Source organism: Hyla sarda, chromosome 7, assembly GCF_029499605.1.
Source record: "Hyla sarda isolate aHylSar1 chromosome 7, aHylSar1.hap1, whole genome shotgun sequence".
NCBI classification, from domain to species: Eukaryota; Metazoa; Chordata; class Amphibia; order Anura; family Hylidae; genus Hyla; species Hyla sarda.
The window spans coordinates 180,468,117-180,486,355 of record NC_079195.1 but is presented as its reverse complement, the minus strand read 5'-3'; the positions used below and the strand labels follow the sequence as shown (position 1 = coordinate 180,486,355).

Here is an 18,239-nt window from a genome sequence, read left to right as displayed (position 1 = left end):
CCGCTGGGGCCAGGCCCGTCTTTAACGCGGGGCAAAAGGGGCAGCTCCCCCAGGCCCTCTCATTCCTGGGGGCCCAAAAGCAGCTAGCCCCTTTTGCCCCACGCGGGGCTCTGGTCATGACAGGCGGGCTGGGAAACAGGCGGGCCAGGCTTAAAAATTTTTGACTGAGGGAGGGGGCCCACCACCACCGCCGCCCGCTACCTTTTTTTTAACTCATTGCTGCCGCCTCCGCCGTCAATCTTGCACAGGCAGCCACTATCCCAGGACCGCTGTGGCTGCCTGGGAAATAGTCACGCCCGCTGACGTGATGTGCGACGTCACGGCGGGCCGCGGGCATCATAGAGATGAAAGGAGCGGAGCAGAGAGGAGTCCTCCACTCCTCTCTATCAGTGATTTACAGCCCCCACACGGCCTCCAGGCTGCAGCGTCACTCACCGCCAGATGGACCGGTATATCATCTGGATTACATGTGAGTTGAGGGGTAGGGGGTTGTTTGGCAGGGGGGTGGGGTGAGGATTGGAGGGGTTGCGATTGTGTGTGGGGTGGGAGGAAGAAATTATGCATGTGAGTGGAGGATAATAATGATTATTATAATCCTCCCCTCACATGTATGTAACATCTCCCCCTCACATGTATAGTCTGATAACCCCCTCACATGTAATCTTATTAGGAGATTATATTTGTGAGGGGACTATAAATGTGAGGAGGGGATTATCAGATTATACATGTAAGGGGGAGATGATACATATATGTGAGGGGAGGATTATAATAATCCCCTCCTCACCTGTATAATCCCCTCACATATACTCTGATTATGATATTATATATGTGAGGGGATTAAAAATGTGAGGAGGGGATTATCAGATTATACATGTAAGGGGGAGATGATACATATATGTGAGGGGAGGATTATAATAATCCCCTCCTCACCTGTATAATCCCCTCACATATACTCTGATTATGATATTATATATGTGAGGGGATTAAAAATGTGAGGAGGGGATTATCAGATTATACATGTGAGGGAGATATGATAAATATATGTGAGGGGAAGATTATAATAATCCTCTAACGTGTATAATCCCCTCCTGACATGTATAATCCCCTCCTCACATGTATATAATCCCCCCTCACATGTGTATAGTCCCCTCCTCACATGTATAATCCCCCCCTCACATGTGTATAGTCCCCTCCTCACATGTATAATCCCCCCCTCACATGTGTATAGTCCCCTCCTCACATGTATATAATCCCCTCCTCACATGTGTATAGTCCCCTCCTCACATGTATATAATCCCCCCTCACATGTGTATAGTCCCCTCCTCACATGTATAATCCCCCCTCACATGTGTATAGTCCCCTCCTCACATGTATATAATCCCCTCCTCACATGTATATAATCCCCTCCTCACATGTATAATCCCTCCTCACATGTTTATAATCCCTCCTCACATGTTTATAATCCCTCCTCACATGTTTATAATCCCCTCCTCACATGTATAGTCCCCTCCTCACATGTATAGTCCCCTCCTCACATGTATAATCCCCTCCTCACATGTATAATCCCCTCCTCACATGTATAGTCCCCTCTTCACATGTATAATCCCCTCCTCACATGTATAATCCCCTCCTCACATGTATAGTCCCCTCTTCACATGTATAATCCCCCCTCACATGTGTATAATCCCCTCCTCACATGTATAATCTGATTTTGCGATTATAAATGTGAGGAGGAGATTATTAGATTATACATGTGATGGGGAGATGTTACATATATGTGAGTGGAGGATTATAATAATCCCCTGCTCACATGTATAATTCCCTTCTCACATGTATAAGGCTTGGTTCACATTGATGAATCTCCAGAAGCTAGCCCTTTGGGCGGCGCTAGGACCGTGCAGATCTTTTTGCTGATCCGCTCAGAAATGCATTGCTGTCTGGAGAGTTTTCAGTGTGAACCTAGTAATTATAATAGTTATATCCTGTATTATATTCCAGAGCTGTACTCACTATTCTGCTGGTGAGGTCACTGTGTACATACATTACATTACTTATCCTGTACTGATCCTGAGTTATATCCTGTATTATACTCCAGAGCTGTACTCACTATTCTGCTGGTGAGGTCACTGTGTACATACATTACATTACTTATCCTGTACTGATCCTGAGTTATATCCTGTATTATACCCCAGAGCTGTACTCACTATTCTGCTGGTGGTGGGGTCACTGTGTACATACATTACATTACTTATCCTGTACTGATCCTGAGTTATATCCTGTATTATACCCCAGAGCTGTACTCACTATTCTGCTGGTGAGATCACTGTGTACATTACATCACATTACTTATCCTGTACTGATCCTGAGTTATATCCTGTATTATACTCTAGAGCTGCACTCACTATTCTGCTGGTGAGGTCACTGTGTACATACATTACTTATCCTATACTGATCCTGAGTTATATCCTGTATTATACTCCAGAGCTGTACTCACTGTTCTGCTGGTGAGGTCACTGTGTACATACATTACATCACTTATCCTGTACTGATCCTGAGTTATATCCTGTATTATACCCCAGAGCTGTACTCACTATTCTGCTGGTGAGATTACTGTGTACATACATTACATTACTTATCCTGTACTGATCCTGAGTTATATCCTGTATTATACTCCAGAGCCGCCATTCATATAACAGAACCTGAGGAGCATCACAACAGTCGAATCTAAAAGTTTCCTTAGGAGACTAGGTGAGTGACCTGCTGCTTCCACCATAAGTAATGTAAAGTGACCCTTCATTTATTGCAATAGTTAGATTTTGCACAATGGGTGCCACCCGTTGTACAAGATGTCACTATTGCGGTGAATGTAGGGTCACTTTACATTACTTATGTACTGATTTATATCCTGTATTATACTCCAGAGCTGTACTCACTATTCACTAGACTGTCCGGGAATGCTGGGAGTTGTAGTTTTGGACCACCTGGAGAAACACTGTTTTGAAAACACCTCCTTAGTCAGTATTTTCCAACCTGGGCTCCTCCAGCTGTTGCAAAACTACAACTTCTAGCATTCCCCGGATAGTCTTTAGCTGTCCAGGCATGCTGGGAGTTTTAGTTCTGCAACAGCTGGAGGCACTCAGGTTTGGTAGGTAGGTCCTTAGTCCATTGTTTCCCAACCTGGGTGCCTCCAGCTGTTGCAAAACTATAACTCCCAGCATGCCCAAACAGCCAAAGCCTGTTTGGAAAACACTGGACTAAGGGCCTACCCACCAAATGTTATGTGGCTACCCACCTACCAACCAAACTTATACCTGCCTACCTACCTACCTACCTACCTAGCACCAAACCTTTTACCTGCCTCCCTACCAACTGAACTTACTAACTGCCTATATGTTTTGAAAATTTACTACTTGCCTACCTACTTAGAAAATGTTCTACATACCTAACTAGCAAATGTACTACTTGCAAACGTACTACCCACTTACCTAGCAAACATATTACCTGGGGGGGGGCCCAGGCATATTCTTTGCACAGGGGCCCTCTGCTGTCTGTGTCCGCCCCTGCTCTCAGGGGTAGCCAAGTTAAAAAAAAAAAAAATCTGTTCTTATCAGTTTAATATCTGATACGTCCCCTATCTGGGGACCATATATTAAATGGATGTTTGAGAATGGGAGCCGATTTCGAAGCTTGCTTCCGTCGCCCTATGCATTGACCCGATATGGCAGTATCTTCGGGTACAGTGCACCACCCCCTTACAGGGTTAAAAAGAAAGATTCCTACTTTCATTGCTACCTGCTTGCTGGCTAGCCAGCTAGCCAGCCCTGTGGGCCTTGCTGCTGCTGCAGCCAAAAAACAAAAGGTGGTGCTGCTGCTGCTTGTGTCTGGCCGCTGTTGGAGCGTCCAGGCACAGGACTTCTGCTGCTGCTGACTAAATGGCCTCCTTAATTGGATCATCTGAGCAGCCAGCACACCTGTGCAGGTAGGGCATGACATGATAGGCAGCTGCCGTATAGCGGGTGGGTGCTGAATGTTCCTAATTGACATAACATGGGGGGTCTCCTGGCTGTTCACACAGGTGTGTCATTGCTGTACATTGACCATGCATTGCTTCTGTGATATTGCAAAGGCAAAGACAAATGCTTCCGGCCATCCATTGCACTAATGGATTGGTCATCAGCTGGCTGTCTATGTCCTGCATCAATATAGACCAAAGTACAGAGGGTTAGGCTATGCTATTGTGTGCGACAAATTTCTGTGCGACAAATTCAGACAGGAAAAATCAGTATAAATCCTTAGAAAATTATCCCCCAGTGTCTCCATCTGCTGGCGGTATTGAATAAGCATTGCTGCACTGATAGGGTATGCATTAGACGAAAAAAAAGAAGAAAAAGAAGAATAATACGCCGAGAAAAGAGGCGAAAAGGAGAAAAACGTGAAAAAACGTGAAAAAAAAGTAAGAGGAAGAGAAGGGAAAAAAAGGTGGAAATGGGTTTAAAAGTGATTTCGGCGGACAAATATATATATATATATATATATATATACGCACACACACACACACATATATATAAACGTATTCTCCGTTGAGATATTGCAGCCGCTGCTGCGTCCAGGCCCAGGAGCCTTAGCACTGTGCTGTGATGTCACTCAATACCACTGACATCACTAGGTGTAAACAACATCTCACCTTTGCTGTGCATGTGACTATGGAGCTGGTTGGTGATGTCGTCTATTATGGCCTTCATAGAAGCAACAGGAGATTGTTGCATCCATCTAGAACCCTTAGAACTACAGTGCTATGATGTCACTCACTTCCACAGGCCTTGCAGAGTGTAAACAACAACAACCCAGCTTTGTTGTGTATGTAACCATAGGGATTGTGATGTCGCCTAGAACCTTCACAGCAGCGACAGCTTTATGAGGAGCATCAGCACTGCTCTGCCTGAGCAGAACCATCACCGCCATAGGTTGTCAAATAACCCGGATTTAACCCACACAAGTAAGTCCAATAGGGTGCAGGCATGTCCTCTATGCTTACAGCTTCCCGTGGGTGTTGGTTTGATACCGTTTGGGGACAGCCAAGGAGGCATCTGCAGGCAACAAAGGTAGGTGTGTGCTTGTGTGTGTGTTTCCTATTAGTGTTGCTCGCGAATATTCGCAATTCGAATTTTATTCGCGAATATCGCATATTCGCGAATTCGCGAATATTCGCGAATATAGCGCTATATATTCGTAATTACGAATATTGTTATTTTTTTTATTTTTTTTTTTTGCAGTACACATCACAGTGATCATCCCTCTCTGCTTCCAGCTTATGTGGTGTAAGAAGGCTCTAATACTACTGTGTGAGACTGGCGCGCAAATTTTCGCATATGCGAAAATTTGCATATGCTAGTTTTCGCATGTGCGAATTTTCGCTTATGTTAATTTTTGCATTTGTAAATTTTCGCATATGTTAATTTTCGCACACGCGAATATATGCATATGCGAAAATAAAACGAGAATATTACGAATATGCGAATATTCGCGAATATGACGAATATTCGTCCATATATTCGCGAACATTCGCGAATTCGAATATGGCCTATGCCGCTCAACACTATTTCCTATGCAGATCCTAAGCCCAGTGTCACATGCAAGTAGGAGGAGTAAGAAGGGTTCCTGGCAAATCCGGGTTATGGATTGCATTTAAAAAGGCCCCGTGGGAGTGCAATGGGCCCCTGTCTTGCTGCTTAGCAATAATGGTATGGGTTTAGGTTCTGCTGTGTGTACTGGTGGTTGACTGCCCCCCAGCCCAGAGTGTGCATGGGAAATTGTCTGGCAGCCTCCCTTCCAGCAAGCAGTGATAGTGCCCATGAAGGGGACCTTGTTGGGCCCGCCCCTTTCACGGTTATCGCTTCTCGGCCTTTTGGCTAGATCAAGTGTCTGGTCAGGAGGATCCTGGGAGTTTGTCCTACCTTTTTCAAGGGGGGCTGCTACGAGGAACCGAAAAGGCGATCGACAAGATGGGTGTTCGCATCCGTTACCTTACATCCGGTGAAACGCGGGTTAGTTTTTCCTTTCGCTTTGATGTTGATGAAGACAAGCAAGAACTCGTCCAACTTTCCTATTTTGTGAAAGAAACTCTCTACAAGCTTCTTGGGGTGAAGAAAGAGAACATCGTCTGTCTCAGAGATCCTCGGAAGGGCAGCTTCATCCTAACTCTGGACTCTGCTTATGCATGCCAGAATCTTTTTGAGAAGCTGAAAAGCAATCAAGACCTTGCTGAGCTTGATGGGATCACGGTCACAGTGTTGTATACTGGAGGCGATATTCCTCTAGTTGTGTGTATGCACAATCCCTTTGTGACTGTGTCCCATATTGAGCTCTTTTTGGGGAAATACTGCAGTTCTGTTAAGTATTCCCATAAGGTGATGAATTCAGAAGACCTATGGACGGGGAAACATAAGTTTTTTGTGAAAATGAAGAAGGATGCTACTGGCATTGGAGGGTTGTGTCATCCACCCTCCAACTTTTCTATCGGTCGGGATAAGGGCTATTTGTTTTATCCCGAGATGCCTACTTTTTGTAGGAAATGTAAGAAATTCGGACATACTATGGAAGTTTGCACGGACACTACAGTTCGCTGTGGTCGGTGCAATCAAGAAGGCCATGTTTCTAAGGACTGTGCTAAAATCGTCTGCAACATTTGTGGTGAAGAAGACCATGCCTTTAAAGATTGCAGTCTTCGTTCCAGTGTAGCTAGATCGTGGGCTGACCGTGTAGCGGGGAGAGTGGGTGTAGTGCAAGCTGAAGTACCACCTGCGAAAGCACCCCAGCGGTCTGAGGCGCCTTCAGAAAAGCCGGCTGTAACTTCTGATGTCGTGGCGGAGCTTATGGACCTTTCTGCTGCTGTGCCTGAGACAGAGGGGAGACCTTCTGTGGAGGGTTCTGGCGGTGGAGGGTCACTAGTGAGCAGTGAAGCCATGGAGGTTGGCGTGAAGGAGATCAAGCGGAAGAAGGAACTCGGAGATGAGCCACAACTTGGCATTAAACGGCCTGTCAAAAAAAGCTCAGACGAATGTGAGGACAGTCAACATGCATGGAGGCCTTCTATAAGATCAGCGTCCGATCCAAAAAATATCAGAGTTCGAAAGCCCGGAGTCACCTGTGGGTTTCATATCGGACTCAAACTCCAGTAGCGAATAGCTTCCTTAAAGTGCTCCTCTCTTAATGTGAGAGGTCTAAAGAGCCCTACGAGAAGGGCTGCTTTGTTTAGTTTTTTAGAGACCTTGGACTGTTCTCTGTTCTTTTTACAAGAATGTGGAATTGAACATAGTCCAAATTATGAGGACCTTTGTCGTGGCTGGACTTTGGGACCATCGGTCTGGTCGGGTGACAATCTGAACAGATCTTCAGGTGTTGGGATCTTGTTTAGAGGTTCAGATGTACAAGTTTTGTCCTTCTTAGAAATTATACCTGGTAGAGCGCTATTAGTTAATATTAAGTACAATGGCTCAGAGATTAAGCTTTTTAACATCTATGCTTCGCCTGAAAAAAATGAGAGAGCCGACTTGATTAATGATATTCAGGCTTTTATCCCAGGTTCAACACCTATTTTAATGGCTGGAGATTTTAATTGTTGTATGAGTGGTGATCATCGTGAGAGTGGAAGTGTGCATGTCAGAGTGGATAAAACAGAGAAACAGATTAAGAGTATGACTGAGGATTTTAACTTTACCGATGTCTGGAGGAGAAAATACCCAGACGACCCTGGTTACACATGGGAAAATAATGTCTGCAAATCCAGGATTGATTTTATTTTTTTATCGGAAAGTTTTAATCTAGTTGATGTTTCTCTTTTATCGAATATTTTCTCTGATCATAAGGTATTATATGCACATGTCACTTTACCTGGCCTAGAGAAAGGCAGAGGCGTTTGGAAGCTCAACACTACTTTATTAGAGGACATGAAAACAAAAAATGATTTTATTGCTGCTTATAACAAATGGAGATTGCGTCAATCCCAATATAAAAATATTTTGGATTGGTGGGAGGATGTTAAAAAGTGGACTAAACAGTTTTTTATCCGTGTGGGCATCCAAAAGGCTAAGGAGAAAAAGTTATGGTTTAAAATGTTAAACACTAAAATCCAAACATATTATAAACTAAAGCAAGCCGGGCTTGAGATGGATGATGTTATTGCTCAGACAAAGAATGAAATAAAAAATGCCATTAGTCAAAAAGGAAAAGAAATGATTTTTAACAGCAAGGTGCAATGTCTGGAGAATGATGAAAAGTGTTCGAGATTCTTTTTTAAGAAGGTGGTGGGAAAGAAAGAAATGATATCTGTAATAGAAGGGAAGATAACCAATGAAGAGATGTTGCGAGAAGCACAAGTATTTTATCAGGAGCTTTTTAATAAAAAAGATATTGATATTTCCTTTACTAATGATGTTTTAGATACCTTGGATTCAAAACTTGACAAAACTGACCAAGAGAGCCTTTGTGATGAAATCTTTTTACCTGAACTTTTAAGCACTTTTAAGAGTTTTTTAAATGGTAAAACACTTGGTTCGGATGGGTTGCCAGTTGAATTTTATCTGTGTTTTTGGTCCATTTTAAAAGATGATCTTTTAGGTATTTTTAACTGTGCTTTTAAATCTGAGATTTTACCTGCGTCCTGGAGAGATGGTGTTGTTACTCTGATTTCAAAAAAAGGAGACATCTCTAAATTAGAAAATTGGAGTCCTATTACCCTGCTAAATACAGACTATAAGGTTTTAGCAAAAATTTTAGCAAATAGGCTCAAGCAGGTAATTGCTAAGGTTATACACAGTGACCAAGTATGCGGAGTACCTGGAAGGAAAATAAGTGATCATCTAAACCTTGTAAAAGATGTTTTATGGTATCAGAAACAATGTGATCAGAAATTGGCAATTTTATCCTTGGATTTTCAAAAGGCTTATGACCGTGTTTCTCATGATTTTTTATGGTTGGTTTTAAAGAAAATGAATTTTCCTGATTTTATTGTTGTTTTAGTCGTATTTTAATTAACGTTTTTTTATCCCAAGAGGTATGTTTACAGTCTGGAGTGAAACAGGGGTGCCCCCTATCACCCATTCTTTTCATATGTGCAAGAAATTGGGGGGTAAGGATGTGCCTGATTTAAAAAGGTTTTTATATATTCACTTTTTTTCTATGTGTTTTAATGGCTTGCAAAGAAACTGTTATTGGTCTTATTTTTTAAAATATGCTGCAGGTCACATTTTTAGAAAAAGAAAGTGGATAACCTTACCTTTAACGTCCCCAATCTTATTTATTCCTCCAGCGCACTATGTGGTTTTAGAAAAGATTATTCGTATTTATGGCATTGCTAATTTTAGTCAAGAAATTTGTAGTAATGCACGAAAATTAGTTCCTGAAATCAGGAAGATAGAACAGATTTGCTTAATATCTAATTATTCCACTGAGAAATCTCTAAGAGTTTGGAGGATGGTGAATATGGGATTCTTATCTAATGACTTAAAAGATCTGGCCTGGCAGATAGCACATCAATGTTTGCCTACCAGAGAATTCCAACACAGAAGAGGATTGTGTCGTAGTGCAAAGTGCCGGAGAATGGGGTGTCCTAGTGAGGAAACAGTTTTACACATTTTTTGGAACTGTTTTTACGCCCAAGAGATATGGCATTTGATAGGACCCTTACTAAAATTCATTTCTGATCTTAATTTTTTAAATCATGAAGTTATTTTATATGGATTTTATAATGTTTTATCTGTGGAGAAGTCTCGGGTTTTGTGGATTAGTATAAATTGTATTAAAATTGCACTATGGAAGACGAGGAATATTCTTCTTTTTAAAAGAGACACTATTACCTCTAAAGATTGTGTTCGCCTAGCTCTTAGTGAGATGTATGTTTTCTATTTATTGGATAAAAAAAGATTAGGTCACAAAGTGGCTAAAAGTCTTTGGAATCTACATCTGTGGAATATGCTTTTAGCAGACTAAGTGTAATCTGGACTGCGTAAGGTCTTTTAGTCTAAGAATATTATATCTAAAAGTAAAAAATCTGTTCTTATCAGTTTTCATGCTGGTGGGGATGGGTGCTGCATGGAGGATGCAGGTGTACCAGAGCTTTCCGGGGCTGGTTCTGAGGAATCAGCTCGACGGCTGCCCCGATGTGACCTGTTCCCTCCGGGTCTCGCCATGAGGCTGAGAGGGTCTAGAGCCGAGGTACTTTTGTGCCTCGGGGAGTGGTGACCCCGAGGTGCCGAAACTCACTGGGAGGATGGGCTCACTGAGTTGAAGCACGGGCACCATAATCTCTTCACCTTGTGGCACTCACCTCTTGATTCCCGGCCTTCTGGCTAGGATCAGAGAAATTTTTATAGATCCGGCCGGATGTCCGGGCAGTATATCTGCACACATTCACTTATTTATTTCTTTTTGTCTCACTGTGTCACTTTTTGAGTGTTGTGTGTTCACAGGATTTGTCAGGATGCGGTAGCCTTTCTGGGTGTCCCTCCTGGCGGTCTAGGGGAGGTGTGTGTGGCCATTAGGTTCCGCACCTCCCTGCAAACACCCCGGGTGCTCCTGCTTTGGCAGGGTACCTACCGTTATCGGCTCTGCGGGCAGATACCTTGGCTAACGCCAAGGGGGATGCCGGGAGCATTTGTGGTCCCCTAGTAGCTTCGGCGAAAAGGGACATCGAACCTGGAACCTCGCAGGTACCTTTTGGTCCGGAGGCGAAGGGTAAGGTTTGTTGGGGGGCCTCTCTCCTATCGGAGAAGGGCTTGCGATAGACCGCATCCTTTGTGCACGTTTTTTTTAGTGTAACACGTTTGCACTTTTTCTTGCACTTTGGGTGAATCGAGAGCACGTTCCTCGGCTTTAGATAAAAAAAAAAAAAAAAAAAAATCTGTTCTTCTCGGCCTTTTGGCTAAGATCAAGTGTAGTACCTGGCAGGGGAGATACCATGATCGCTACGGTCTGAAGAACTCCAAGCATTGTGGTAGAGATTTTGCGTAGTACGATTGCAGTACTTTTCGTTCTTATTAGAACCGCATTTCTCTAGAGCATGCCACCTGAAGATCGTCTCCTGCCTGCCTCGGAACATCTGAAGAAGGAGAAGATCTTGAAGACTGCAGCTCCGGAAGAAGCCAACGAAGAACCTGGAAGAAGGGAATCGGCGGTGAATTCCGCAACAGCGGCAGCGCAGAATCTTTTCGAAGAAACTCGCTGCCTCTGGAGAAGGATTTGCATAGCTCCTCCCACCGGGACCGGATCTGCATAGCTCCTCCCACCCGGGAAAGAAGACTTTGCAAAGCCTCTCTCCACAAGCAAGCAAGGAAGCGGAAAAGAGCCTGCTGGAAGAAGCCATGGCCTCAACCAGCAAGTCCACCCAGGAGGCTGCAGGGCAAGGCCTGGAGGTCCAGCCCCAACCACAGCAAGCTTCAACCTCCACCACGGCAAAGCAGAAGGGCGGCAGAATTCCCAACCTGGAAGCTCCGATCCTGGAGCCCTGGATGAGGCAGACTGTTGCCTTGAAGCTCAAGCCCGTGGACGGAAGGGTGCCGGACATGTACCACGACGTGTTCTGCAAGAAGATGCTGGCGGATCAAGGCTTCCCCATGGCTGACACCCTGGGAATAGCAACCTTCTTTTCGGGAATCTTCTACATCACCTTTGCCACCATTGGGACCTGTAGAAGATACTGGGAGGCGGTGAAAGCGACGAATCCCGAATCCCCTTTCTCTCGCTTTGTGGGCAACTGCCTTATTCAAAGAGAGGAGAGTCGGGTGATGGTCTCAATGCAGAACCCACACACCCCAGGCACGGACATCTCGACCTTCCTGAAGCGCTTCTGCACCGTGGTGAGGGAGCCCACCCGATCCTGAACTCACTCGGATACTGGACCTGCAAGTGGTCTGTGGTCATCAGACTCAACAAGAACCCTGCTTCTCCAGACGGACTACAGCACCTGCCAACGACATTTTCCTTGGGCAACTCCACAGGACTTATCTTCTACCCGGACATGCCGCAGACCTGCAGGAGATGTGGCAAGATGGGCCACGAGGGCAAGGACTGTACAGAGGATGCCTGCAGGTATTGCCGTGTGACAGGTCACACGACCAAGGACTGCCCCAAGAGCAAGACCTGCAACCTCTGCGGACTGGCAGCCCACAGCTACAAGGACTGCCCCCAGAGGGAGAGAACATGGGCATCTGTGGCAGCGAGAGCACCGAAGCCAGCCCCAGCTCCGGAGCCAGCACCTCGGATGGCCAAGCCGACCAAGGAGGGTAAGAAGGCGAAAGCCACCACCCCTGCCCCGCCCCGTCCTTCCCCTGCCCCTCCCGCCCCATCCCCTGCCCCTCCTGCCCCATCCCGTCCCACCCCTGCCCCATCCTGTCCCACCCCTGCCCCATCTGACCCCGAAGCCGCCGAGAGGTTCCTTTCAGGTGTCACTAACGTTGTTGATCCCGCAGGTGCGGCGGCTATGGACGATCCCTTGACGGTGGGGGAGCTGCTCTCTGCCGCTAAATCCTTTAAGCCCGGCAGGATCCCGGGCAGTGACGGTCTCCCGGCCGAGCTCTACGTAGCGCTGGGTGACCTGATCTGTCCGGACCTGTTGGAGGTGTACGAGGAGATGGTGGTGGGGGGCAGAATGCCTCCGTCGTTGAGGGAAGGGATGATCACGATCTTGTATAAGCGGAAGGGGGAGAGATGTGACCTGAAAAACTGGCGTCCCATCTCTCTCCTGAACGTGGACTACAAGATCCTCGCCAAGGTGCTGGCCAACAGGCTGAAACCTGTCATAGGGCGGATCGTCCATCCGGACCAGACCTGCAGCATTCCTGGCCGCAGGATTGCTGACAGCCTTGCCCTTGTGAGAGACACGGTCCATTACATCCAGGACCGCGGGGGCCGCGCCGCCCTGGTCAGCTTAGATCAGGAGAAGGCGTTCGACCGTGTCTCACACGCATTCATGGACAGGGTTTTGCGCAGGCTGGGTCTGGGGAAGATGTTTTGCTCTTTTGTTAACGTTATGTATTTTGACATTTACAGCACGGTGTTGGTGAACGGCTGGAAGACTGACCCCTTTTCTATTCTTTCAGGGGTTAGACAAGGCTGCCCTCTTTCACCTCTCCTTTTTGTTTGTGTTATAGAGCTCTTCGCTGAGACTATCCGGCAGAATGGAGAGATCAGAGGGATCACCGCACCAGGACCAGATCGCCACGAGGTCAAGTGCTCGCTCTACATGGACGACGTGACCGTCTTCTGCGCTGACCAGCGTTCGGTGACTGCACTCGTCCAGACCTGCGAGGACTTCGGCAGAGCTTCGGGGGCAAAAGTCAACTGCGGGAAGTCGGAGGCCATGCTCTTCGGGGAGTGGCACCTGGCTTCTTCCGCCCCCTTCCCCTTTACTGTTAAGCCGGACTTCATTCAAATTCTTGGAGTCTGGTTCGGGAAGGAAGGAGCGGCCCTTAAGTCTTGGCAAGACCGACTAGGAAGGATAAACTCGAAGATCGGACTGTGGAGCTCCAGAAAGCTCACGATGGAAGGCAAGGCACTTGTCCTGCGGAGTGAAGTTTTGCCTGTGCTCCAATATACCGCACAGGCCTGGCCTCCCCATACCACCGTTTGCAAGGCCATCACCCGGACAGTGTTTGGCTTCGTCCGGGGCAAAATGGACAGAGTCAAGAGGACCGTGATGTACAAGGAACCCCGCAAGGGTGGGAAGGGAATACCCGACATCCCTGCTCTGCTGAGGGCCTCCTTTGCATGTGTCACGGTGCAGCGGACTCTTGTTGAAAAGACTGGCTCAGCGGGCAGGTCCATGTCTCGCTTGCTTCTCATGCCCCTCTGGAGACAGCTGGGCTGGGACAAGTGGGACAGCTCCATCCCTTACAACTGGAACACTCCCTGGTTCTATGGGGATGTTGTCCGGTTTGTGAGGGAGCACCAGCTGGAAGGACTGAAACCCGACCTATGGAAGCCGAAGACAATCCACAAGCTCATCCGAGCTAAGGACTTGACCGAGCTGGTTCCGGGACTCCCCGCAGCCACTGCAGAGACAGTTTGGAACAATGTGGCCTCAAAGCGGCTTACCAATGGACACAAGGACTTGTCGTGGATGGCCGTCATGGGAGGTCTCTCTCTCAGGTCATTCATGCATGCCCGCAACCTGTGCAAGACCCGGTACTGCCCCCGTTGCCCCTACGTGGAGGAAACATCTTTCCACGTGTTTTGGCAGTGCCCCTTTGCACAGGGTCTGTTGGACGCCCTAGAACATGAACTCAGAGACTCAGTGCCCAGGAGCTGCCTATCGTACCATTCGGTGCTTTACGGCCTGTTCCCTGGGACCCACGACGTGGAGGCCATCCAGGAGGCCTGGCGCCTTATGAACTGTTTTAAGGACGCAGTGTGGCTTGCCAGGAACCGCCTCGTGATCAACAGGGAAAACATGTCCGTCCGGGACTGCCGCAGGTACATCAAGAACCTGCTTAGAGACTATTCCATCTTGGACAGCCCGGCCGTTGATGAGGAAGAAGAGGAGTGAAGACCCCTCTCCTTCTCCCATGTCTCCCTGAAGATACAGCCCAACAGTTTGGCCCTGTGATCCGCCCCCTCCCTACCCCCACATAGTCGCCCACACCCCTACCCCGATCACAGATTGTATTATTTGGTTTTTGTTTGATCTCTTGTGCCTTTCTATTGCAGGATTGAGCTGAATGTTAGAGTAGCATGGTGTGCGATGTATAGCTTAGGGAACCTTTGCTGTGTATTGTACTATCATGCTTTGTGTGACTGTAATTTATTGTACGACTTGTAATGACTGAACGGAAAATAAAGCTCTTTCAATCAAAAAATCTGTTCTTATCAGTTTTCATGCTGGTGGGGATGGGTGCTGCATGGAGGATGCAGGTGTACCAGGGCTTTCCGGGGCTGGTTCTGAGGAATCAGCTCGACGGCTGCCCCGATGTGACCTGTTCCCTCCGGGTCTCACCATGAGGCTGAGAGGGTCTAGAGCCGAGGTACTTTTGTGCCTCGGGGAGTGGTGACCCCGAGGTGCCGAAACTCACTGGGAGGATGGGCTCACTGAGTTGAAGCACGGGCACCATAATCTCTTCACCTTGTGGCACTCACCTCTTGATTTCCGGCCTTCTGGCTAGGATCAGAGAAATTTTTATAGATCCGGCCGGATGTCTGGGCAGTATATCTGCACACATTCACTTATTTATTTCTTTTTGTCTCCCTGTGTCACTTTTTGTGTGTTGTGTGTTCACAGGATTGGTCAGGATGCGGTAGCCCTTCTGGGTGTCCCTCCTGGCGGTCTAGGGGAGGTGTGTGTGGCCATTAGGTTCCGCACCTCCCTGCAAACACCCCGGGTACTCCTGCTTTTGCAGGGTACCTACCGTTATCGGCTCTGCGGGCAGATACCTTGGCTAACGCCAAGGGGGATGCCGGGAGCATTTGTGGTCCCCTAGTAGCTTCGGCGAAAAGGGACATCGAACCTGGAACCTCGCAGGTACCTTTTGGTCCGGAGGCGAAGGGTAAGGTTTGTTGGGAGGCCTCTCTCCTATCGGAGAAGGGCTTGCGATAGACCGCATCCTTTGTGCACGTTTTTTTTAGTGTAACACGTTTGCACTTTTTCTTGCACTTTGGGTGAATCGAGAGCACGTTCCTCGGCTTTAGATAAAAAAATCTGTTCTTATCAGTTTAATATCTGATACGTCCCCTATCTGGGGACCATATATTAAATGGATTTTTGAGAACGGGGGCCGATTTCGAAGCTTGCTTCCGTCGCCCTATGCATTGACCCGATATGGCAGTATCTTCGGGTACAGTGCACCACCCCCTTACAGGGTTAAAAAGAAAGATTCCTACTTTCATTGCTACCTGCTTGCTGGCTAGCCAGCTAGCCAGCCCTGTGGGCCTTGCTGCTGCTGCAGCCAAAAAACAAAAGGTGGTGCTGCTGCTGCTTGTGTCTGGCCGCTGTTGGAGCGTCCAGGCACAGGACTTCTGCTGCTGCTGACTAAATGGCCTCCTTAATTGGATCATCTGAGCAGCCAGCACACCTGTGCAGGTAGGGCATGACATGATAGGCAGCTGCCTTATAGCGGGTGGGTGCTGAATGTTCCTAATTGACAAAATAAGATTAATGCTTATGAAGAAATATAAAATCTCATCCCTTCCCCAATATCGCGCCACACCCCTACCCCTTAATTCCCTGGTTGAACTTGATGGACATATGTCTTTTTTCGACCGTACTAACTATGTAACTATGTAACTATGTAACATAACATGGGGGGTCTCCTGGCTGTTCACACAGGTGTGTCATTGCTGTACATTGACCATGCATTGCTTCTGTGGTATTGCAAAGGCAAAGACAAATGCTTCCAGCCATCCATTGCACTAATGGATTGGTCATCAGCTGGCGGTCTATGTCCCGCATCAATATAGACCAAAGTACAGAGGGTTAGGCTATGCTATTGTGCACCTACCTAATGCATCAGAAGGTGCGAGGCCCTTGCTAAATTCTGTGCACAGACTTTGAGATCTATGCTTTAGACTGTATCTAAACCTGCTCCAACATGGACTGACATTCTGGCCTAATTTCAGCCGATGCGACTTGTCTGTCGCTGAACAGTCGCTTTTTATGTATTCAGCACCTATGTATAATGTTGTAAAAATGCTCTAGAAGCTAAAGTCGCAGAAATGTCACACATATTTGGCCTGCAACTTTCTGTGCGACAAATTCAGACAGGAAAAATCAGTATAAATCCTTAGAAAATTATCCCCCAGTGTCTCCATCTGCTGGCGGTATTGAATAAGCATTGCTGCACTGATAGGGTATGCATTAGACGAAAAAAAAGAAGAAAAAGAAGAATAATACGCCCAGAAAAGAGGCGAAAAGGAGAAAAACGTGAAAAAAAAGTAAGAGGAAGAGAAGGGAAAAAAAGGTGGAAATGGGTTTAAAAGTGATTTCGGCGGAGAAATATATATATAACCTGAATCTCCGTTACACCTGAAGAGGTGTCCTCTCCCTGAGGAAAGTACTGACCCCTTTTAAAGCCTCAGGCCTCTCACCACAGCCAAGCCAGATCACCCTGCTCTGTACTGACGAGGGGCAAAAACCCCGAAACAGCTGTCTGCAGATGGGTCAAAACTTCCCTTTTGGGGAGTAGTCTGGCTTGGCATATATCCCGTTCAGCTTTTTATATTTCTTAACAGGAGCTAAGCTGATACAAGGGAACACTACCTGAAAAGGTTGTGTAATGAGCTGCTTTGCATATTCCCCTACCCAGAATGCCTGCGGAGTGCTAAATGGCCTAATCTGAATCTCTGTTACACCTGAAGAGGTGTCCTCTCCCTGAGGAAAGTACTGACCCCTTATATATATATATATATATATATATATATATATATAGGATAGATAGAAAGATAGATAAATAGATGATATATAGAGAGAGAGATGATATATAGAAAGATACATAAATAGATGGATAGATAGATGATAGATACATAGATATGATATAGATAGATAGATGATAGATAGATATGATATAGACAGATAGATAGATGGATATGATATAGATAGATGGATAAGATATAGATAGATCAGTTTCCCAACCAGGGGGCTTCCAGCTGTTGCAAAACTACAACTCCCAGCATTCCTTTGGCTTTATGAGCATACTGGGAGTTGTAGTTTTGCAACAGCTGGAGGCCCCCCTAGTTGGGAAACACTGATCTATATCAATCATCTATTTATTATCTATCTATCCCAAAAAAAAAAAAAGCAAGAGACCAGCAGCACACAGAAAAATTAGTGCAAAAAAGGTGGAGATTTATTGCATTATCCCAGTGTACAAAAGAAGCTACGTTTCAGCAACCTCTCATCGCCGTTCTCAAGGAGCTTGTATACTGGGATAATGCAATAAATCTCCACCTTTTTTGCACTAATTTTTCTGTGTGCTGCTGGTCTCTTGCTTTTTTTTCTAGTACAAGTGAACCTCTCACCAAGATCCACACCCAGCGTGCACCATTGCATCGGTTTTCTTAATTTTGTTGTGCTGCTCTTCTGGAGTTTTTTTTTTTAATCTATCCATCCATCTATCTCCTATCTATCTATCTATCTATCTATCTATCTCTCATATCTATCTATCTATATCATATCTATCTATCTATATCCATCTATTTATGTATCTATCTATCTTTCTATTTATCTATCTATCTCATATCTATCTCAGATAGATGAG

General features: G+C 46.2%; 1 non-coding gene and 1 pseudogene across 1 annotated transcript; both read left to right on the top strand.

Moving 5' to 3' along the window:
* The first annotated feature begins 3,559 nt into the window (after nucleotides 1-3,559).
* Nucleotides 3,560-3,750, top strand: LOC130283673 (U2 spliceosomal RNA). The gene has a single exon (XR_008846787.1). It is a non-coding gene; the product is annotated as a U2 spliceosomal RNA (small nuclear RNA).
* An 11,876-nt stretch (nucleotides 3,751-15,626) lies between these two features.
* Nucleotides 15,627-15,837, top strand: LOC130283605 (U2 spliceosomal RNA; annotated as a pseudogene).
* The last annotated feature ends 2,402 nt before the right edge of the window (nucleotides 15,838-18,239 follow it).